Source organism: Cyprinus carpio, chromosome B3 (assembly GCF_018340385.1).
Source record: "Cyprinus carpio isolate SPL01 chromosome B3, ASM1834038v1, whole genome shotgun sequence".
NCBI lineage: Eukaryota > Metazoa > Chordata > Actinopteri > Cypriniformes > Cyprinidae > Cyprinus > Cyprinus carpio.
The window spans coordinates 6,684,293-6,709,463 of NC_056599.1; the positions used below are offsets into that span (position 1 = coordinate 6,684,293).

A 25,171-nucleotide genomic window follows, 5' to 3' on the forward strand; every position below is an offset into this window, starting at 1 on the left:
ACATAAAGGACCTGTGAATGTACCACAAATATTCATTAAATATGTATGAAGATAAAACACCACCTCCTTGTTCCTCATGTTTTATTCTCCAGGTTTCTGGTTCCTCTTGTTTTATTCTCCAGGTTTCGGTTCACTCGTGTTCTCTTCACTCTCCTCTTTAACAAACATCATCTTCACAGCAGCAGATCTCAGTTCAGATGATACTCCTCCAGATATTTATTGACCTGATTCAAAACTGTATTTCGCTTTAACAGAAACAACATTCTAACAGTTTGTATTAAGACATCATCACGCAGCACCAGAAGAGAGCGCGGTGAAACTGATCTTCCTCTGAGGTGTAATGGTGTTGTCAAACAAACGTGTGTGTTTGCGCCACCCGCTTCCCTGGACTGGAGAGTGAAGCGGCGATACTCGGTGCGGGCGAAAGTATAAGGGGAACTGACTTGTTTTTCACTTTGCAATAGCCGATCTACACAAATAAATGATAAATAGCACTAAACTCCGCGATGCTATTTGATCAACACCAGTAGTCCTCATGAGTGGTAATTGGTAGAGTAAATGAGAGAAGTCAAAATATTTCAGTGAAAATCTACAAAGAAGGTTCCCCCAATGGTTTTAGAGGCCATCCCACCAAAATAGTTTCTTATTTGCGTCCAAAACTCTTCTTTTTTTAAACTTCTTTTTTTTTTTTTTTTTTTTTTTTTTTTTTAATTTGTGGAACCTATTATGCAAACTTCACTTTTACATTGGTGGTTTGGACATAAATTGTGTTTTGACGGTGTAAACACACCACACCCTGCAATGATGAAAATCCACACGCCACTCCTCATTTTTTTATGTCCACCTATCAATCTAAAACCAATTACTCTAACCTTGGCCTGCTGTTTTGATTCTCTAAGCAATATGAACAATCAATTGCTTATAGGCCATAAGGTGAACCTGCAAAATATTGGTATAACATTAATTTTCGTTCCACACCCCTAAGCACTACTATATTTAATTCATTTTGTGCATCTTATCTTACCCTTTTGGACTTTAGGTTAAAAGTGCTAGTTTCTCCACAAAATATCCTTCAGTTTTGTCACAATCCCTAATGTTATATTAATTATCGAATTGAACAAAATTGGTGTTTTTTTTTGCCTTGCACTTTATTTATATTCATGTTTAGCAAGGCAAAATAAAATACTGACATGGTATACATGTACCTAAATATTTGGAGACCAATTATGTGCATTAAGTGTACCAAGTTAAATGCAGACCATGAAATATGAAAATTTAATTAAAAAATAAATAATAGAATAAAAACACTTGCAACTTCACAGATTGTCAACCAAGCATAAGTATTGATCCACCATAAAAGTAGAAAAAAACTGTGATGTTTTATACATTAACCTTTTCAGTAGGCACTGTGTAATCCCATAGAAAGAATTTTAATAAGGAAGTACAATTTTGACCCAAGTAGAATGAAATGACTCAAAAGTCGATCACCGCCCACTTTATTTTTCACATAATGACCTAATCAATTGACACTCGACAAGAGATGAATTCCAGCTCAAAATCTGCCTACATATTGACACAGCTCATTATATTACTCAATCAAGTATCATCCCTATCATATTGGCACTAACATTAAGGAGACCAGACATGCCACTTCCTCGGGGACGTGCCACTTTTATGTACAACCAGAGGAGTGGTCGGCCAGGGGTGGCACCGGCCCCCCCTGAAATTTTGGTTGGCCCACTACCAGGTGCACCTGATTATAGTCAGCCTTCTTTAGTTATTTATTTTAATTAATAGCCTAGCTTATTTTAGTTTAGGTTGCTTAACTTTATAAATATGCATTTAGGTCAATTGTTTATTAAGTGCCTTTGTATTTTGTTGTTTGTTGTATCTAGTTTTGCAATAAAAGCGTATTAACTCGTGTCAATCACGGGCTATTCTTCGAGAGTGAATCCCCCACCTAAATATGCCGATGTCATTCCACTGACACTGTGTCAACGTGTGTGTGGCGAAAAACAAGTTCTACATTTTAAATGGATCATAGACCTAGAAGCTTGCAAAGAGTGCTCTTTACCACTAAAAAAAAGCTGTCACTCTCTTTTTTTAGTGAAGTGGTATACACGACTATATTGTTAACCATACATCCTTGGCTTGCAAACCGATAACCCTTCTAATTACTTTCTGAGTTTGTGGTCTGGCTTGTGAAAGTTCATTAACATTTACTGATTTGTTAAGTTTATTGTCGGGGAGGGGCGATTGACATGGAGAGAGCGAAATTAGTCATCAACACATTTTAAGTTAATGCAGCTGCCTGGACACCTTACATGGAAATTCGTTGTCGATAAACACAAAGACGGGAAGAAGTTGAGTTTTATTGTTTTATTTTTTATGTAATGATATATTAATAATTAGGGTTGGGTATCGAAAACCGGTTCCAAATTTCTAAGAACCGGGTATTCGATAAGACGCGCATATTTGCATGTTTCAATTTCTGGCTTATCGTATTCTTGCGTTCGCATTTCAATTTGATATTAAAAACGATTAAGTGCGAGGAACAGAGGAGAATTTGCGCCCTGTTTTGTGTTGCAGCGCACATGAAGCACAAGCGCGTGCACAGACGAGCAGAGGTCGCGCTTGCGGGTTCGCGGTTTGGTTGTCCGTGTCTCGTACCGTTCCGTGTATTTCCACTGTAGAAAAGGTTGTTCCGAGCCGAAACTGACTTCTTTCATATTTGTCGACCCAATATACAGAAAAACTAACACAGTATTATCATCATAAAACCAGCCGTGTCTTTGTCTTTACGTGAACGTAAAACAGATGAGAAAGCCAAAACATCATGTACCGACAGTATTTTTGCTTCAAGGGGGAGACAACAGCCTAATAAACGCGCTGCCTGTCATTAATGTTAATCACAAAGAACTCAAAGAAAATCATTCATCGGTGATTCTTGACTGAATATATTTAATAACTTTAAATTGCTTAATCTTTATTTTTATTTATAAAAAGAAAAAAACTATGCAGTGTTTTTAAACTTTTAATTACCAGTTTCTGTTCACCTGAAATTTTGTTGAGTTGTTATTTCTTTATGGGTATTGCTAATGGATTTGTTTTTGTTCCTATCTGTATTAACTGAAACACTTTAAGTATTTGCAAATTTATTAAGTCTAGTTGTTTTTGCTATCGTATTTTTTTTAAAGCACAGGCAAAATTCCTCTTTGCAAGTGGTTTTGTAGGCTTGCTGATTTATTGCTCAATGTTATGCTGCAACAGAATGCTATGTAAAAAAGACAGAATACATGTTTGACATCTAAATTTTTGACCTTATTGGTATATTTTATATATATCTATATATATATAGATATATATATATATATCTACGTCTCTATAATATCTATATATATAGATGATTTTTCATCTTATTGGAATCTAAACTAGGAATCGAGAAGAATCTGGAATCGAATAAAATTCAAACCGATTACCAACCCCTATTAATAATGTTGCGCTTTATTGCTTTTAAGCTAATTAAACTGTGCTTCAAAATGTTAATACGACACGCACGAGTTTTTCCCTCGTTAATTTCATGTTTTCCAGAGCCTCAAACTCTAAAATAGTTATATCACCTTCGGTTCACTGTGCTATTATTTAAGTGGTCTTCGTGCCTGAAGTCTGCAGTTATTATTATTATTATTGCATTGACTGGACCGTAGCTCCGGAATATAAGACCGCGGGTAATTGAAGCCATGCATCTGTGCTCAAGGGCACTAGCAGCCATGGGTATTGAGGGTGGAAGAGAGCCTGGTCATTCACGCATCCCTTCCCACCTACAACTCCTGCCGGCCCGAGACTCGAACCTGCGACCTTCTGGTTACAAGTCCAAATCTCTAAACCATTAGGCCACAGCTGCCCCTATGTGTTTTTTTTTTTTTTTTTTTTAGTCTCATCTGCTTTCTGCTACTGATATGAGACGTGCTTTTTAACTCACAGCTGTTGATTCCTTCTCAAAGTTATTGTCACCTGAAAGATATAAAAAAGTTGTCACCATAACAGAGGTTTCAAGAAGCTGTGTTTTAAGGACATTCATCAATGATCATCATGTACCAATGTAACAAAATATTAAATAATTTTTTGTTTGTTTGGTTTTTTGTTTTCCTTTATCTGGAAATCTCCAAGTGTTTACTATAAAGAAAACCGTGGGTCAGCAAAGTTGAACCAGCAATGGGAGAAAGCATTCAGCCTTGGGGGAGGCTCCCAGTGCTCGTGTGGTGGTGCTGGAGAAAGCTGTTTTCCATCCAGGGACTGTCCTGAGGTCAATTTACACGGCGATGTTACTTCCAATATGACTTCTCAATGCTTTAAACGAAATTCAAGAGGGAATCACAATTCCTCAAAACTACGAATCGTAAGACATTAAAAGCACAAAAGGACCGCAGCAATTAAATTGATAGCATTAACACATTAATGCAAAGAGCGGGCGCTCGTATGACCATGACCGGAATAACCCGCACGCCTAACCCAGGCGAGATAGGACAGAGAGAGCGAAAGGCGAAATCACACTTCCTTAAATAACTTCAACCTAGTTCCCGTATATACCGCTCAACAGCGCCACCCCCAAGTACTAAATAGAAAATAAGCGTAAATCACTGACGACGGTCACACAAACCCTCTGCTCAGAGTCTTCCTCCACAGATCGTCTGTAGAGAAACACATGCGTAGAAGTCATTCAGCTGCTCTGGGAAGGGGCATAACTGTTACAGGCAGGTGGTGTTGGCTTGTAGATGGTGATTAGTTTGGATGCCTTGCCACATATGCCGAGTGTATGGCTTCTGGTTGGAGTGGTGTAGTGCTTGTCTGGAGTCTGTGACGTTATCAATGACACTTGCTGATGTAGCTGGTCACCGATTCCGTATATTCCTCCAAGTTAATGGAGTTGCTATTGTTGCCAGCCTCTCTGAATATTGAACCATGTCTGTTCAAAGCAGTCCTGGAGAGCAGAAATGGCTCCTGCCAGCCAGGTTATGATCTGCTTCAGAACTGGTTTTTTTTCTGTCGCGTCTGATGAGCAGTCTGTATGCTGGAATTAGCAGAACCAGAGATGTGGTCTGAGTAGCCGAGGTGAGGGCGGGTTCCCGCGCGGTTACACTCCGGGAATGTTTGTGTAAAAACAAGATCCAGCGTGTTTGTCCCTCTCATTGTAAGTCCACATACTGATGGATGTTATGGAGTACTGTTTTTGAGATTTACATGATTGAAATCCCCCCTTGACAATGAACAGTCCGTCAGGGTGTGTGTTTTGTAGTTCACTGATAAGCCCCATAAAAATTCACCAGAGTGCCCTCGTTAGCTTTAGCATTAGCATAGAGGAAGAATGTACACTCTGACTACAAACACTGAGGTGAATTCCCGTGGTAAATAAAAAGGTCTGCACATTAACAGCCACAAACCCCCCTAGTGATGAGCAGTATCTAGAGGGGAGACCATTACAGAGTTTGTGCACCATTTTGTGTTGATTTGTAAACACACAAGCCGCCGCCGCTGCGAGCCTTACACTCAGGACTTGTCTCTGTCGACACGTCAGCGAGCCCGTCTAGCTGAATGGCTGCGTCCGGAATTCTGTTACTGAGCCACATCTCTGTGAAAACAAAGATGCAACAGTCTCTGAACTCCCTCCGTGTAGGTAGTTTAAGTGGAATGTAGTCCAATTTATTGTCCAGGGAGCAGACATTGACAGAAGCAGGGACAGACAGGAGAGCCCCGCCGGCTAGCGTTTTTGTTTTTAGGCTAGCGCGGACTCCTGATGGTCACTTAACTTTGATAGAAAGATATGTTATGGATTACAATCAACAAAACTTCAGACAACTGTAAGTATGACAGTATTTACTCAACTATCAATACTTTGTTGACCAATTATCAAGTAGTGCTTAATTTAGTTCAGTCTGTGGTGTGAAAAGGTTGCATTAGTAATTCAGGAAAAAACAAGTTAAAAAAAAAAAAAACATGGTGAGGTCAAAGTGTCTGAATAATTTTTGGTCCGAATTTTTTTATCAATTTCACTAGTAGTCCACTGTATGAAGATTTTTTTGGGTATAATATGTCACAGTTCGCTTTATTTTGCTTATACTCACTTACATAAATGAACTACAGTGTCCTGCACCCACTAGTAAAACCATATAAACAATTATATTTGGTGTCTGAATAATTGCTGGTTTGACTGTGCATTAATTTTTGTTAAAACTACAAAGTAATTCACTCAAGAGCAGAGAGTGAAATTTTTTTTCTTTCATTTACATTTACATTACAGCCAGCTAGTAGCTAAATTAGGGCATGGTCACTTTAAGAGACAATTAATGCAGGTCCAATATAATACACATCCGATTTTTTTTCCTCAACTGTTCAACTGTACTTTCACTCAAGACATAACCGAGAGTTATTTCGAACATACTCTCAAAGTGAAAATGATAAGCTTTCGTGACGACACGCAGCAGTGGCCTATCAAACTGTGCCTGATCGATCATCGTTTTAGGCTGGTCTCAGCCAGAGGTTGAGATCGCCGGGGCCCCCCTTAGCCGTGGGCCCCTATAATCGTTACCACCTTTCACCCCACTAGCTATGGCCCTGTGTCAGTGCGTGATAGATTACTGTTCATTACCTCTATTACCAAACTACAACAAACCCCGAGATACAGCACTACGCGAACAGTGTGGATTTTATTTTTATTAATCTCACTCAAATTTTGCATTTTTTATTCAAAAGACTTGTTTAGATCATTTTAGTTCAGAAAAATTTAAACAAAAATTTAAACTAGCCTACAGATTTAAAATGACTGAGCGACGATTTAATTTATCCATGGTATACTAATCATAGTTTTATGTGGTAGCTATTTGTAGTAAAACTGTTGTTATACAAATGGCAGTCAAACTGCCAATAAACATAGTATACACTTTTACTGTAATAAAACCATGATTAATTTTTATGAGGGCTGGTGTACTGGAAATCCATGAACATGTCTAGTGTATGCAATCAGAAATATCCTGTTTCCGGAAATCTCTGTGCATCTCAAGTATATGGTATGTACGGGACTCAGCACACTTGCCTGGGAAATGTTCATACACGGGTTGTACACCTTAAGATTCACTGAAATTTCCCATGTCACATTTATCCCAGAAATTTCTCTTTTCACGCACTGAAATGTTTGTGGTCTCCCAGTGGCATTATTTATTAATTTACAAACATAACATGCCTTTATCATTTTTCCCCCCTTGTATTACATAGTGACATTACATAGTGATAGTAGTCACACAATATCAGTCTATATTAACATTAGCTGTGATTTGGATGTTAGTAGGTCATTACAGCTGATACAGCTTTAATGTCTTTATTGAACATCCCATTAAACATGTAAGTGAACTAACCCTTTTTGTTGTTCCCTGGACAGTTCACCAACTTTTTTTGTTTTTTTATTGTACTTTTCATGAGTTAAGGATGTTGTGTTGTGTTGTTTAAGATATTTTTTTTTTTCATTTAGGCTACCCTTCAGACATTTCATATTATATACATATTTAAAGACAAATATGTGTTTGTGTGTATTTTAATAGGAATATAATAAATCACATTACCAATTAATGTAGAAAAACCAATTTAATTCCAAAGTTGTTCAAATACTTTCGCTCCTCCTGCCACTGTATACAGCTTTTGGGGTTCTTTTCTGATTCTGAGCCTGACAAAATAAAACTAATTTAACATGAGAGTGACAGTGACTTGATAAACACACTTGAAATGTTTAGCCATTTTTAATTTGCTCTTAGTATGGTTTTGCATTAGTGATGTGTGCAATACAACATTAGTTTAAATGCTTGAATTGCGTTGAAAAGAATTGATATTTTCTTCCAAGCTTAGTTTGATTCATTTTCAGCCCATTTTTGTAGACAGGGGTGGGCCGTATCACCAGGGAAACAGTGCAACGTCACTTTGGACTTCTGTGCAGAGCGTTCTTACACAGGTCTCCTGGAGCTGGAGGAGGTTGAGTGCAGTGTGGAAGGACTGTGCTGATGCTGTTCTCTGTAGATCTGTTTGCCTGTGTGTATACTGCTCGCAGCTCGCTGGTTTTGATATACTGTAGACCAATCTCTCAAAGCACTTCATGATTACTGCTGTTAGTGCAACCGGTCTGAAATCATTCACAGTTATTGGTGGCTGCTTCTTTTAGAACAGGGATGTTTAAGCAGGGTGTGATGATGGCTGATTTCAGTGCAAGTATAAGAATATTTGTAAAGACCCAGGTGAAGTGCTTGAACAAGGACCTCTGTCTACAAAAGAAAGCCATGTCATTCAGCCAGACATTTGGAAGAGGTTTCTGTCATGTAGTACAACAGATGCAGAAGGGACACAGTGTTTATCTTTTCAAAAAGGGCTGTGGCAGAATAACCTTAAAAACACAAGACAGACACCTTCAGTAGTATTTGTTGTTTTTATGGTGTTCTTTTTCCCTCTGTGGCAGAAACTTCTCAAATACATTATGTAGACACATTATCATTGTAGCTTCTTGAGATGCAAAATAAATATACAGGTCCTTCTCAAAAAATTAGCATATTGTGAAAAAGTTCATTATTTTCCATAATGTAATGATAAAAATTAAACTTTCATATATTTTAGATTCAATGCACACCAACTGAAATATTTCAGGTCTTTTATTGTTTTAAATACTGATGATTTTGGCATACAGCTCATGAAAACCCAAAATTCCTATCTCAAAAAATTAGCATATCATGAAAAGGTTCTCTAAACGAGCTATTAACCTAATCATCTGAATCAACTAATTAACTCTAAACACCTGCAAAAGATTCCTGAGGCTTTTAAAAACTCCCAGCCTGGTTCATTACTCAAAACCGCAATCATGGGTAAGACTGCCGACCTGACTGCTGTCCAGAAGGCCATCATTGACACCCTCAAGCTAGTGGGTAAGACACAGAAAGAAATTTCTGAACGAATAGGCTGTTCCCAGAGTGCTGTATCAAGGCACCTCAGTGGGAAGTCTGTGGGAAGGAAAAAGTGTGGCAAAAAACGCTGCACAACGAGAAGAGGTGACCGGACCCTGAGGAAGATTGTGGAGAAGGACCGATTCCAGACCTTGGGGGACCTGCGGAAGCAGTGGACTGAGTCTGGAGTAGAAACATCCAGAGCCCACCGTGCACAGGCGTGTGCTTTTGAACCAGAAAACAGCGGCAGAAGCGCCTGACCTGGGCTACAGAGAAGCAGCACTGGACTGTTGCTCAGTGGTCCAAAGTACTTTTTTTCGGATGAAAGCAAATTTTGCATGTCATTCGGAAATCAAGGTGCCAGAGTCTTGGAGGAAGACTGGGGAGAAGGAAATGCCAAAATGCCTGAAGTCCAGTGTCAAGTACCCCACAGTCAGTGATGGTCTGGGGTGCCATGTCAGCTGCTGGTGTTGGTCCACTGTGTTTTATCAAGGGCAGGGTCAATGCAGCTAGCTATCAGGAGATTTTGGAGCACTTCATGCTTCCATCTGCTGAAAAGCTTTATGGAGATGAAGATTTCGTTTTTTCAGCATGACCTGGCACCTGCTCACAGTGCCAAAACCACTGGTAAATGGTTTACTGACCATGGTATTACTGTGCTCAATTGGCCTGCCAACTCTCCTGACCTGAACCCCATAGAGAATCTGTGGGATATTGTGAAGAGAAAGTTGAGAGACGCAAGACCCAAACACTCTGGATGAGCTTAAGGCCGCTATCGAAGCATCCTGGGCCTCCATAACACCTCAGCAGTGCCACAGGCTGATTGCCTCCATGCCACGCCACATTGAAGCAGTCATTTCTGCAAAGGATTCCCGACCAAGTATTGAGTGCATAACTGAACAATTATTTGAAGGTTGACTTTTTTTTGTATTAAAAACACTTTTCTTTTATTGGTCGGATGAAATATGCTAATTTTTTGAGATAGGAATTTTGGGTTTTCATGAGCTGTATGCCAGAATCATCAGTATTAAAACAATAAAAGACCTGAAATATTTCAGTTGGTGTGCAATGAATCTAAAATATATGAAAGTTTAATTTTTATCATTACATTATGGAAAATAATGAACTTTTTCACAATATGCTAATTTTTTGAGAAGGACCTGTATATGTTTATGAAAAGTGGTGTCCCAAATGGCCAATTCACATTAAACCATTCAAAGTGTATCTATTGCTATTTTAAGTATGAAGGTCCTGCTCCAAAGACAGAATGCTGGATTAAATATTAAGGAAAACAGAACAATTTTATAGAGGAATCAGTATTGTTATCAGTGATACTGGCCTTCACTCATTAAACAAATATTACAAATATACTGTCTTTATGTTGTTTCTGCATTAATTTGAAAATTAAATATGAAATTATTACAATATAAAAGTATTTAAAAATGTTAATGTTAGGTGAAATTAATCACAATTAATTTCTGAAAAAAATAGCACCACATCATTTTTCTACTTCAAGCACTGATTGCGTATCATATTCACACCAAAGTCAATTTCTGAGTATAAATCACACACCAAATAGAAACATAAAATCGTGCTATTGATAAACAATTAAATTTTTTAAGTGGCAAATTTGTCACATATTTTTAAAAGCTCACAATTATTTGTTGCACCATATTTCTGCCCCTCTCAAAAGTAACAAAAATGACTTGTGCTTGATGATATTTGTCATTTACTTTGATTTATGGAGTAAAGTGGATTTCTTATCCTGATGAATTAAAAGTACTTATGTCAAACTAACACAGAGCAATAACATATTTTACATCTATGCTAATGCATATTATATCTTTGTAATAAAAAGACAGTAATTTAACAATTTGTTAAGGAGTGGTGACTTTTGTACAGTCTTACAGTTACAATCGGTCCTTTGAGGGCAGTCATAATGTTGAAGTGTCCCTCAGTGAAAATGAGTTTGACCCCCTGATATAGAGTCAGCAGAAATCTGATTTCAGTTCAAAGTGAAGTGACTTCAGAAAGTGAAGCAGAGACACGAGGAGCACGTCTGTCTGATGTCCACACTGAGCTTTCTGAACTGGTTTCTAGTGTTTAGCTCTGAATGAATCATGAGGATCAAACAGTGAACACAAAACACCAGTTCTGCTTCTTCACTGAGATCTCATACATTAATGCTGAATGTGTCACTGTTAGATGAAAAACACAAGACAGGATGAACACATTGCTATTGAGCACATACACAGAAACTGTAAAGTATGGACCCTTTCATTAAAAAGGAATGTTTCTGCTATTGTAGACTCATTTTGTATGTAAGCTATAGTCAAGCGCAAACTGGGTGCTTAATGCAAATGTAATTGTCCACATTTACAAAAGCAGGTGATTATGTTCGCCCATCTATAGATGTAAATGTGACTGTATGTATAGAGACAAAAGAATGAGGTTAATCACTGTCTTCACGTCAGTTTGATTGTGTATCTTTGCAAAGACACTGATGAATGACCAGAAAACAATCTTGAGCTTTTGGTTTGATTTCTCATCAAACACAAAACAGCTTTAAGCAAATAATGTGAAATCATTAGGAACTCCAATTGTACTCCATTTAATTTTTTTATTTCATTTTTTAATTGCACATTTCAAGACTCCAAGGATGCTTTACAAAATAATAAAATGAATTGGCAAACAAAATACAGCAGACAATCAGGCAAACAAGTGTTGACAAAGAACTACAGACAGAAACTGGGAAATTGAGAAGCAGAAAGGTAAATGAGTTATTTAGAGACCACAGTGAATAGATGAGTTTTAAGTTGAGACTTAAAGGTCTGGAGAGAGGAGGCAGCAATTTTTAAGCAGTTTTCTAATTTTAATTGGCTCCACTTCTGAAGATTCACAACTTCAGGGTGACTTTGTTAAACGTGTGCTGTGTAACAGGAAAAATGCATTTGTTCCCTGATTTATGAATGTCCTAAAGGCATGCCGCATATTTTTTTTTTTACTTGTTTTATCATAAACTTTACATAAAATGTTTTCTCGTAATCTAGACATAACAAAATAGCTGGTAACTTCAGAAAGTAGAAAGGAAATAACACTTGGCTTCTTCTTAGGGATTTTCTGATTGGATAGTTTAAACGTCGGGAAACGCCCTCTTTTTTGTTCTACTTGAGCTCAACGGCTGCAGTCCTGGATTCAGTGAGAGCTGAGGAACAAATCACTTTCAGCAGAAACCGTGAACTAAGAGTCATCAAAGCTTTCGGACGCAGCTGCAGCGATCTTCTGAGGAGAGGTGAGCAGTAACTGTAAGACACACTTTACACAGTATTTTTGCAACAATAAATGAGGTCCTCACTACGAAGGCTGTTGGTGTTGATCAAATACCATGTGAGCAGTGGCGTACGGGACACCCCCGCGGTGCGTGGGGGCGTCGCAGGACATTCTAAAAGGCAGTGCTTCGAGACACTGCAAAAGATGTGAGACATGCAGTGGAGCGTGCTTAATGTTCTAAAACAACAACAATATTTTTCCCCTCACATTTCACTTGTCATAAACTTCTAAAACGACCGCTCCTTAATCAAAGTGGATATTTTTGAGCTTACAAAGCGGCACATGTACAGAGCCCCACATCTGACATGCAGGAAAAAAAATTGTAAAGCGTGCGCACAATATAATTCGTTCCCTCGGTTTACTAAATCATGCACACAACTTAACTTGTACCCTCCTTTTAAGCAGGGCTTAAAACGATAGAGGGAGAAAAAAATCGGTTCACTTCTATAGCAGAATCGGCATTTTAACGGTTTTTGTTCATGCGTTTCTCTGTATTACCGTTCTGAAACCAGTTTGAGTAGAAAAAATGGTTAGCGTCATGGCGTCAAAAAACACGAAGAGAGTCTTAGCCTAAATTACGCTTAGTCATAGCCAGCATAATCTTTTCTAGATTTTGGCCAGATGTTTAAAAAAAAAAATAATAATAATAAAAAAAATCGGAAGTGTGGAGGCGTTGTGTGCGCTGTGTGAACATGATGTTACTGTAGTTCTAGACCAGGGGAGCCCAACCCTGCTCCTGGCGATCGACTGTCCTGCATTGTTTAGCTTCAGCCCTAATCAAACTCACCTGCCTTTAATTTTTAAGTGAGCCTGAAGACCTTAATTAGTTGCTTCAGGTGTGTTTGATTAGGGTTGGAGCTGTACTTTGCAGGACAGTCGATCGCCAGGAGCAGGGTTGGGCACCCCTGTTCTAGACTAAATGTGAATGTGCATTAATTCATCCCACTCACAAAAAAACAAAACAGATTTAGTATTCATCAAAATTAATCAAAACAGTGAAATGCAAACTCAGAATATGACGCAAACCTGCAATAACTAAATATATTAAATAACACAAATGTATCTATTCCCATTTTGCTGCAGTGTCTTTGCTGCTGACCTTTAATGATCCAGTTCAACCATACTAATAATCAAAAATGACTTTAGATAAACTAACAATTGTGCTTCATTGTTTTTTTTTTTGTTTTTTTTTTTTTTTTGGTGTGTTGAACCCTTGTTCTCCTGTGTTCTACTGTACAGACGTGAATTTACTTTTCCTTCAGCCTGAGGTTTATTCATTACACTTTTTGGTGTGAAAGGGCTTTTACATTTACTATAAATAGAACTTCTTATATTAAAAACAATCAAGCCCTGCTCATATTTAAAAAGTAACGTGAAAGTAACGCAAAAGTAATGTAACACATTACTTTCCATAAAAAGTAACTAAGTAACGTATTTAGTTAATTTTTTAGGGAGTAACGCAATATTGTAAGGCATTACTTTTAAAAGTAACTTTCCCCAACACTGTACATTACATCACTGCTGGTGGGAGGGGCCCCATCTCGTTCTTTGCGGGGGGCATTAAGATGCGGTATGCCATGTGAGTCTATAATTTATAAATCATTTATCTGTGCAGATCGGCTTTTTTTCCAAAGGAAACCAAATCTCCCCGTATTATTTCCCTCCTCTAGTCGCTTCACACTCCAGACCAGCGGGTGGCGCTAAAACACATGCGTTTGTTTGCCTAACACCATTAAACCTCGCAGGAAGAAGTTCAGTTTTACCGCGCTCTCTGTTGTTTTCTTTTGTCTCGATGCTGGTTTAATACAAACTGTTAGAAATTTTGTTTCAGTAAATAGAGAAATACATTTTTTGAATCTGGTCAATAAATACCTGTAACATTCTCATCCTCACAGTCGTGACTAAGTGTTGAATCAAGCAAGAATATCTGGAGGAGTATCATCTGAACTGAGATCTGCTGCTGTGAAGATGATGTTTATTAAAGAAGAGAGTGAAGAAAACACGAGTGAACCAGAAACCTGGAGAATAAAACACGAGGAACAAGGAACATGGAGAATAAAACACGAGGAACAAGGAACATGGAGAATAAAACACGAGGAACAAGGAACATGGAGAATAAAACACGAGGAACCAGAAACCCAGAGAGTAAGACACGAGGAACCAGAAACCTGCAGAATAAAACACGAGGAACCAGAAACCCGGAGAATAAAACACGAGGATCCAGAAACATGGAGAATAAAACACGAGGATCCAGAAACCTGCAGAATAAAACACGAGGAACCAGAAACCCGGAGAATAAAACACGAGGAACCAGAAACCTGCAGAATAAAACACGAGGAACCAGAAACCCGGAGAATAAAACACGAGGAACCAGAAACCCGGAGAATAAAACACGAGGATCCAGAAACCCGGAGAATAAAACACGAGGATCCAGAAACATGGAGAATAAAACACGAGGAACCAGAAACCCGGAGAGTAAGACACGAGGAACAAGGAGGTTGGTGTTCATTCTTCATTCATATTTAATGAATATTTGTGTTACATTTACAGATCCTTTATGTCAAAATAAGACCTTAACTATCATTAAAAAGTCTTAAATCAATTTCAAACTTCTTATGTAAATGTGACTGAACGGACACTGAGGAGATTTAATTATTACTTTAATTAGACTTTATTTATTTATGAGACTGAATTAGTTTGTACGCTTGAAGAAGCCATATGTTAAGTTGCTATAGGACTATTGATTATTTTAAATCACATGAATGTCTCAGTAGAGCATTATTTGCTTGTTTGGTACATTTCACTGTAAGTGCACCAGGCTTTGCAAAAATGCAAACAGTCTTTTACTGTAAGATATATGTGACCCTGGAGCACAAAACCATTATATTGGTAGAATCTGATTGGCTGTTGTTCTAAGGTGTGCAATTATTTTCAGGGAAAATTTTGGCTGTTCGTGAAGAAAATTAACTTAAAGTTTCACTGTTAGAGACATTAGCCAAACACTTTTGAGAGACGGACAGACTCAGAGATAATTCACATGCTCGCTCTCTCTCTCTCTCTCTCTCTCTCTCTCTCTCTCTCTCTCTTTAATAACTTTATTAATTGCATTAGTCTGCTATCTAGGGCTGCACAATTAATTGCAATTAAATTGCAAATGCAACAAAAAGTGATTAGGCAGAAGCTGCTATTGTCATGCGTATCAGTGAAGCACGGTTCTGCGATCAGCAGTCCATCCAAAGGCCAGAGGGCGTGATAGCCTTTATCACTGTTTAGAATATAATGGAATATTGTGTGCCTTAATAATTCTGTTTAAGAAGCCACATCATCTCACAGAAGGATTTATTTCAAACACTCGACTGACGTTATTAAGTGAATTTGGAGTTAAAACGTTATTAAATGTTGTTTTCATGTGCTCTCAGATGGAGCAGCATTTACTACACAGAGCTGTAGTTCACTGAAAAGAGACACGCAAACAGCTGTCATTGTCATGAATGATTTAGTCGATTTCATAATCCTACAAATATATCGTCTGTGATTATGAACATGATTTTGCATAGTTTGTCAGAGAACTACGGCTCTGTGTAGTAAATGCTGCTCCACCTGAAAGCAGGTGATGGAGATTTACTGCCAATCACAGAACAGGCTTTACTGACTGATAATCACAATTAACCGTGTTCGATTAATTGTGCAGCCCTACTGCTATCAATGGCTCAAGCCCTTACTAGGTCTAAAATTATGTTTTGGAATTAGAAACACAGCCCAGCAAACATTTGAAGTTTAATGACCATTGAAAAGATGTCCCTCTGTCACATCCCATCATGGTTGAAAAATATATGAAAATGAAAATTGAACCGACGTCTTCTGGCCGTGAATCCCATGTCTTTTCTGCACGTCAACCCTGGGCGTCTAAATGTGTGGTCTTCTGGATGTCTAGTTTGTGTTCATTTAATGTTTTAATTTAAGTATATAAGCTTGCATATAAAATAATAACACAGCCATTCTTTAACGTCGTTAAAGGCAATCACTTTAGGTCTTTAGGTTTACACATCTTACACATCCATTTACACAGGCTCAAATGTTCTAAAAAGGTCCAGATTCGGTCCAGTCAGACCTGAACGTCTATATAACGTTTTAACCATGTGTGCATTACAAACAACACATTATTTGTAAACTTAAACAAAAAGAAGAGTGCTGTAATTTACCACAACATATTTTACTGTGAATATTAAATTTTTGAAAAATGTCTTCCATTTGTTAAACGTACTATTCCAACAAGAAAACAGAAGTAGTAGAATGTAGTTAATCCTGAGTCTGTGGCTATGGCATTTTCTTGATTTTTACATTCCTGTTAAGCAGCCATTTTTTTCAAACAAGAACAAAAAGTACAGGATATGCGTGTACACATATTGAACTTCTGAAAATGTTGGTCCACAACCAGCTATCCCAGGAGTGTGATTGTGGCAGTGCATTTTTTTCCTTGACAGTTTTGTAGTACTATGAATACAAATGTAAATCAAATAACAAAAAAAAAAATAAAAAAAAATATTGAACGTATGTAAAAGTTTTTAGAGTCTCCCAAAACAGTTTATGACACATTTCTTATATCCTCCACTCCCAGCTCTTCCTGGAGCGTGTTTCAGGTGTTCGGCCATTGCAGCATCAATGACCGAGTCTGTAGCATTTGGGCTCCACCTCTTCACAGCATCTAGGAGAAAAGAATATGAAGAAAATACACACACACATATATATAGAAGTAAATAAATTCATTCATTCTCATTCGCCGTTGTGTGAATAGAGAAACATAGGCTACTATGGCAATGTGGAATTACTAATAGCAATTTAACTTTTATAATATTTTTCATTTCTTTTACCAGTTTTCATAATATAGACAGAGGTGTATGGTATACAGTATATAAAGAAATACCTATGTGCTTCATCAAATACTTGCCATCTGAGAGGGTTTTTAGTGGCAGTGGGAACATAGTTTCATGCCACAGAGCTTCTCTTAAACCAGAGTTCTTAGCTAAATCTTTAAAAAAAAAAAAAAAAAAACTTATCCCAATTTAATTATTTCCCCCAGTTTTTTTTATTATTATTATTTAAATGCAAACATATCGAGATATAGATCGAATAAAGTAAAAATAAAATTGACAATATTGACAATTTTTTTTTTTTTCATATATCGTCCAGCCCTAATACAGGTGCATCTCAATAAATTAGAATGTCATGGAAAAGTTCATTTAGTTCAGTAATTCAACTCAAATTGTGAAAAATAAAAAATTGTGTATTAAATAAATTCAGTGCACACTGACTGAAGTAGTTTAAGTCTTTGGTTCTTTTAAAGGGATAGTTCACCCAAAAATCAAAATTATGTCATTAATGACTCACCCTCATGTCGTTCCAAACCCGTGAGACCTCCGTTCATCTTCGGAACACAGTATAAGATATTATAGATTTAGTCCGAGAGCTTTCTGTCCCTCCATTGAGAATGTATGTACGGTATACTGTCCACGTCCAGAAAGGTAATAAAAACATCTTTAAAGTAGTCCATGTGACATCAGAGGGTCCGTTAGAATTTTTTGAAGCATCGAAAATACATTTTGGTCCAAAAATATCAAAAACTATGACTTTATTCAGCATTGTCTTCTCTCCCGGGTCTGTTAGGAGCGCGTTCACAACACTGCAGTTTAGTGATATCCGGTTCGCGAACGAATCATTCGATGTAACCGGATCTTCTTGAACCAGTTCACCAAATCGAACTGAATCGTTTGAAACGGTTCGCGTCAACAATAAGCATTAATCCACAAATGACTTAAGCTGTTAACTTGTTTAACGTGGCTGACACTCCCTCTGAGTTCAAATAAACCAATATCCCGGAGTAATTCATTTACTCAAACAGTACACTGACTGAACTGCTGACCGAGCCAGATAATGAACGAAACATTGACTCGTTCTCGAGTCAAGAACCGGTTGCATCGGTTTTCGGATCACCGGTAGTGATGGGAAGTTCTGTTCTTCTCCGCGAACCGGTTCTTTCGGACAGTTTGATTCAATAAACCGGTTGCCGAAAACGGTTCACCAGTTCTTTTGCGCTCGACGTAATGACTTCATTGGCGATGATTGCCCTTGATTCAAGCCTTCGGTTTACCAGCGCTCATAACATTAGCACAGAATCAATCACCAAAAGAACCAGCTCGGTTCAGAGGCGCTGTGTGTCAGTCTGCTTCACGCTGAATCACGCATGCGCAGTATCATCAGCTCCTCGGTTCTCGAACCGGACGCGTCTGACAGAAACGGTTCTTGACTCGAGAACAAGTCAATGTTTCGTTCGTTATCTGGCTCGGATCAGTCAGTGTACTGTTTGAGTAAATGAATTACTCCGGGATATTGGTTTATCCCGGACATAAGAAAAAGGACATAAGAAAAAAAAAACAATAAAAAAGATCAACAAGAGATCGAGACCTAAGAACAAGTATAAAGATTAAGTATCACTTAGGCATGGGCCGATTACCGGTTTCAAGGTATACCACGATTTGAAAATTTCACTGTTTCAAAACCACTAATATTTTGCATTATACAGTTCCTTGCAGTATGCGCTCTTTTCCATGTCTCCTCAAAGACTGAAAGAGTAGGAATCCCTCCGGCTCAGTGCAGTGTAGAGAGTGACACTGACCCCTCCTCCTCCTGTTGGTGCGAGCGAGCGGTCAGTCATGTGTGTGTAGGATGGACTTAAGGCCCGGGTACACTTCACATTCAGCGTTCCTTTCCATTTCGCGCACAGCCGCGTCCACACAGCTTTCAAAAGTATACTCAACCGCAGATGAACACGGACGGATGAGCTCGACACATGCGCAGTAGTGATGTGCTGGTCGTCTCATAACCCGCGGACCCCATGTATGTTGCGTGCAATTCCCTATAAGCCTATATTAGATATCTGGAATATATATTTTCAGATTTTATTACGTTCTTTAATAAGGTCACAATACGAAGGTCTACGTAGCAACATAACTTGCGTGATGTCCCCGATGCACGGGTCATCTCATAGCCCGTGGACCCCGCGGGTCGGGTAAAGATATTTGACTTTATTTGCGGGGTGGGCTGGGGTGGACTAAATAATTTCATTAAAGCGGGACCCGCGGGTTGGAAAAAAATATGATGCACAAACTATTGGAAGAAAACCCTCAATATTGATTTGGGGGTTTATATGAATGTATTTCTGAGGGAAGCTGACTGTCTTCTGAAAAGTTTACATGGTATAATTTCACAAAGCTTGTCAGAACATTCTGTTTTTGCTTCAAATTGGGTTATTATTCAGTCTAATTATGTGTATGATTATTATTATATAACTAAATTATATAAATGATATTTATATGAATTATATAACTAAAATTAAAAAACTGTAATTACAGATTTAGGTTAAATAAAGATGTCAGTCTTTATTTTTTTCTTTGATTTGTTTCCTAAAAAGAAAAAAAAATAAGCTAATTCTACTGTTTCTAATGTTCTGTATGTTGCTCAAAAACAAAATATATTGTTCAGCGGATATATATATATATATATATATATATATATATATATATATATATATATATATATATATATATATATATATATATATATATATTTTTTATTATTATTATTATTATTATATTTTTTTTTATTATTATTATTTTTTTTTACCCAGTCATTTAAAAATAACACATTTCAGAGCTGTAACAATAATACTGTGATACCGTGATACCGTGATATTTTTGCTTAAGGTTATCATATGTCAAAATCTCATACCGGCCCATGCCTAGTATCATTGTAACAGAGAACCTAACTGGTCAGAAACTTAATAAAATGGGATGAGGACAACAATCCCTTTATATAGCTAGAATTAAAAAACCATTTAAATACAACAACGTCGAAAAGGGGGGAGAAAAGAGGGAAAAAAATGGATCAAAGTGATGTCCTAGAGATGCTGTGGTCTCCACAACAATCCCAAAATCACCTCAGGAAAAAGCAATCAGGGTGGATCCAGTCAAATCCATTAACTTTTAAACTGGAGGAAATATTTCTGTACCATCTACAAAAGCCCATTTGTTCTCTTATCTGGCTTTTTCAACTGCAGGCCATAACTTAAACCTCTACTCTCTATTGGCCGGTGACATGTCTTCTGTGATTTTTCAGGCCATTCTCAGTCAGAAAGTCAGCATCCTTGCTGCATGCCAAACAGCATCTCAGTAAAAGCGCGAGGTGAATTGGAAGATAATACCACAGACTTTATTGTGTGGGTTAGGACAGCCACATCGGCGATGTGCCACATCAACGACATTGGGAAATTTTTCCTTAAATTGTGGCAGAAGGTGTTGACACAAGTCGATAACCTCCTGACAGATATTTTTGCTTTCTTTCTCTGGAATTCTGTGGATTCTCAAGTTCCATCTACTAGTGTAAGCTTCCAGATGAGCAAGGCCTATTTTCTCACTCAGTGGAATCAATCTTTTCTTTTTTTGTCTGTGAGTCAATTAAATCAGCTCTTTATTTCAAATATTTAACCTCGCTGCTGATGAGCTCAATAGTTTCCATCACTCCAGAGATTTGTTCCGTATTTCTGCCGATCTCTTCATCCGAGTTTTCACCAATCAACTTTTCTAATCTGTCTGATCTGTTTTTCACCAACTGAAAGAGCTTAGCGAGTTGTGTAGAAATACTTGCTGCATCTAACGATACTTTATCTGTTCTCCTGACTTTACCAACCGGAGAACTGCACGGAGTGTCGGGAAGCAGCGAATTACTTCCTCCATCAACATAATCTCAGAAACATAATTTTGTTTAAAGTAATCGTGCATGTTATCCTTCTGTACACAGGTTGCAGAAGCATTATCATGATGCTCCATTGCTTGTAGACTTCTGTCAACATTACTAGCTGTAGGAGTACGCAACATTGATTTCCCGGACTTCTTTACACAACTTTATTTGGATAACTTTAAAGGTGATTTTCACAATATTTAGATTTTTTTGCACCCTCAGATAAGATATATTCCAAATAACTGCATCTCGGCCAAATATTGTCCTATGCATACACAGATTATGCATACAAATCAATTTAAAAAAATTGACCCTTATGTGCTCCATGGTTATATATATATATATATATATATATATATATATATATATATATATATATATATATATGACAGCATTGTCACAACATGGAAGTAAACTTGTTTATTCTAATATCTGTTCTGTAATCAGTGATCTGTGATGTGTAATTATTCGAGTTCAGCCAGATTGTATTGGTCTCAAAAGTGTTCAATGGTGTGTGTGTGTAAATCAAGCCATTGACCAAACTAAACATTGTTTCTCCTAATGGCATGAATATAATCTGTTATTTAAATTGTTAAATTACAGAAATCAAATAACAAACCTTGTTTGCTGGAGCTGTCAATAGCCACGTTTCCATCCAAAGTTGCGAATTTAACTTATGTGCAAAATTGGAATATTGCATAAAACATTTGCGAACAAGCACCGTTTCCATCCAACGCATCAAAGAAAACAAAATTGTCACTTCCTTTTAAACTGCCACTAAATATCACTAAGAAAACTAGGAGAACTGAATATAATCATTTTCATATATGAGAAATTACTTGCGCCTCAGAACGAGCAGACGAAACACAATAAATGCTGTCATTGCTTTCGGAGGTAGATGCATGCTGCTGTATGGGAACGCAGTCGTGTAAGACATTATACAGAAATACTTTGACAGACTTTGCTCAGGCATTTCAGAACGACCATAACAACATTTAAGATGTTGTGGAATGAGATCAGTTCACTGCTAGTCAAGTTATGCTGCCTCATAGCGCAAAGTCACATAACTTTTTTGATGCGCTTAGAGAAATTTATTCGCAAAATGCATTTCCATCTTCCGTTATTCGGAATAACCCCTTTTTCACAAAAGTCAAAACCACCTCAAGCGAGCATGACTTTCTTGGGAATTCAGGCATTTTTATTTGAAATTCAGCATTTCCATCACTCGATACTTCAAAATATGCATGAAAAAGCAGGGTGATGGAAACCCAGCTGTAGTGTAGTGTTTCTTTACAAAGTGACATCGCAATCTACTGGCCTAGCAGCATAATGCAGTGTTTTTAGACATTTTCTTGGATGTGTGTTAAAAAGAGACAGTTTTGACATTGTTTTTGTCTGTACACAAATATTTTATCCTCTTATTTTTCAAACGTACTAATTGATTTTCATCTTATAATGATTTAATTTTAGGTCTGATGAAAATGAAAGAAAGACAAGATCCGAATGAGGTGGAGGAGAAATATCAGGATCAGAAAGATCATGATGTCAGTGGAGAAAAATCCATGAGTTGCCGCATTAAAAAAACAAAAGTCAAAAGGCCTTTCATCTGCTCTCAGTGTGGAAACACTTTCACATGTAACAGAAATCTTAAGAATCACATGTTAATTCATGCTGGAATAAAGCCTTTCAGCTGCTCTCAGTGTGGAAAGAGTTTCATATTTAACAGAAATCTTAAGAATCACATGTTAAGTCATGCTGGGATAAAGCCTTTCAGCTGCTCTCAGTGTGGAAAGAGTTTCATATTTAACAGTAATCTTAGGGATCACATGTTAATTCATGCTGGGATAAAGTCTTTCAGCTGCTCTCAGTGTGGAAAGTGTTTTACACATAAAGCAAGCTTAAAGAATCACATGTTATTTCATGCTGGAATAAAGTCTTTTAGCTGCTCTCAGTGTGGAAAGAGTTTTACACAGAAAGCAAGCTTAAAGGATCACATGTTAATTCATGCTGGAATAAAGTCTTTCAGCTGCTCTCAGTGTGGAAAGAGTTTTACACAGAAAGTACAACTTAATAAACATTTGGTAACTCACTCTTCAGAAAAGCCTTTCATCTGCTCTCAGTGTGGAAACACTTTCACACGTAAAGACAGCCTTGAGAGGCACATGTTAATTCATACTGGGATAAAGTCTTTCAGCTGCTCTCAGTGCGGAAACACTTTTACATGTAAAGCAAGCCTTAAGAGGCACATGTTAATTCATGCTGGGATAAAGCCTTTCAGCTGCTCTCAGTGTGGAAAGAATTTTACACATAAATCAAACCTTAAGAGGCACATGTTAATTCATACTGGGTAAAAGTCTTTCACTTGCTCTCAGTGTGGAAAAGTTCCACACAGAAAGGACACTGCAAGGTTAATTTGGTAACTCACTCTTTCACCTTAAAGAGTTAAAGTAAATTACTGTTTTTCTGAATGGCTGTTGTCATCTACTGGATCACCTCAAGGATGTGTCCTATCGCCTTTATTATTTATTTTGTACACAAAGACTGTAAGAGTAGTTATAGAAACAGGCATATTATAAAATTTGCTGATGATTCTGTAATCGTTAGCTTAATGAGTGAGGAGGACTCCATGTTTGGCCCTGTGGTTTATGATTTTATTATGTGGTGTCAGAATGCTTTCTTGAAACTTAAAGGCACAATAAATGGAAATCGAGGAGTTATGACGTCATTGGCAGGCAACACAGTGACACTATGGACATGGTCCGTGTAACAAGTTAAAATTGCTTATTTCTCTGGATTTAAACATTCTTTGAATCATTTGGGATAATGTAAGTACACAAGTCAGCAAAATATATAACACTGTTCTAGTGGTTTTTGGATATTTTAATTAAAAATATTACATATTGTGCCTTTTAATGTTTCTAAAACTAAGGAGATGACTATTGATATGTACTCTAGTAGGAAATTTATTTAGTATAAGCAAACAGGCATTAATGGAGTAGGTATTGAGAGTGTTTAACAGCACAAGTATTTGGGTACTGTTTTGGATAACAAATTGTAATTTTCTCACAATACTGAGGTTTTGTGTAAGAGGGGGCAGCAAATCTTGTACTGCTTGTGGAAACTAAGGTCATTTAATGTGGACAACATTAATGTGCATGTTCTACAGATCTTATATTGAGTTACTGTTATCTTTTTCCACTCTTGTGCTGGTTTAATTCTCTAAATGTGAAAAACAAGAATTGTCTTGAGAGCATTGTAAACCAGGGAAGTGAAATAACGGGGAGGAAGCAGATGACTATGGTTCAGTTATATCATATACAAGTTTTGGGGAAAGCCCAGAGCATTTTGTTAGATGATTCCCACCCTATGTATCACAAGTTCCACCTTCTCCCTTCTGGAATTTGTTATAGAACCCCTATTAGTAAAACAAATCGGTTTAGACATTCATTTATCCCCTCAGCTGTAAAGTTTTAAAATTTAAGGTAAGAATGTATTAGGAATTAAATGGATTGTGTTTTTGTTTTTTGTTTTTTTTGTATTCTGTTTTGGTTGTTTATGTGAAATGTTTGATTGCTGCAACCAAATTGCCTTTGGGAAATAAATAAAGATGAACTAAACTAAACCTGCTATCACTGTGGAAAGTATTTTGCGCGTAAAGGATACCTTGAGACTCACATGTTAAATGGGCCATCAGATGCCCAAGTTGATATGACTCTTTAGGGTCTTAATAAAAAGTCAATAACATACTTTCAGTTCATCAGTTGTAGTGTAAAACAACACAATTTTTACTCTGTCAAAAACAGTTCTGTTCACAGCCAGTTTCTTTGTAAGGGTTGGATCCAGACTGAAGCTTGTCTAATTCCTAGTTGCCTCGGGATGCAAGTCCCGTGACAGAAACAGAGAGACAAATAGAGACTAAACTAGCGTAGCTGCTATTCCAACCAAACAAAGATGATATGTTCAACCCAAGCAAAAGAATGAAAGTGTGCATTTGATCAGATATAGCTGAAGTACCAAGTTACAAGATCCATTGTGTGAATGCTTGGCTAAAAATATGTCTTTAATATAGATTTAAA

The 25,171-nt window shown here is 37.4% G+C and overlaps 1 protein-coding gene, 1 long non-coding RNA gene and 1 pseudogene across 2 annotated transcripts in view; 2 read left to right on the top strand and 1 right to left on the bottom strand.

Annotated features, from left to right (window-relative positions):
- LOC109108480 (zinc finger protein 501-like) overlaps positions 1 to 25,171 on the bottom strand; it is a 282,595-nt gene that overhangs the window by 229,428 nt on the left and 27,996 nt on the right. The window lies entirely within an intron of this gene.
- LOC122136739 lies at positions 10,119 to 14,294 on the top strand. Its single transcript, XR_006154325.1, has 2 exons — positions 10,119 to 12,264; positions 14,198 to 14,294. It is a non-coding gene; the product is annotated as an uncharacterized LOC122136739 (long non-coding RNA).
- Positions 14,653 to 25,171, top strand: part of LOC122136712 — a 73,694-nt pseudogene continuing 63,175 nt past the window's right edge.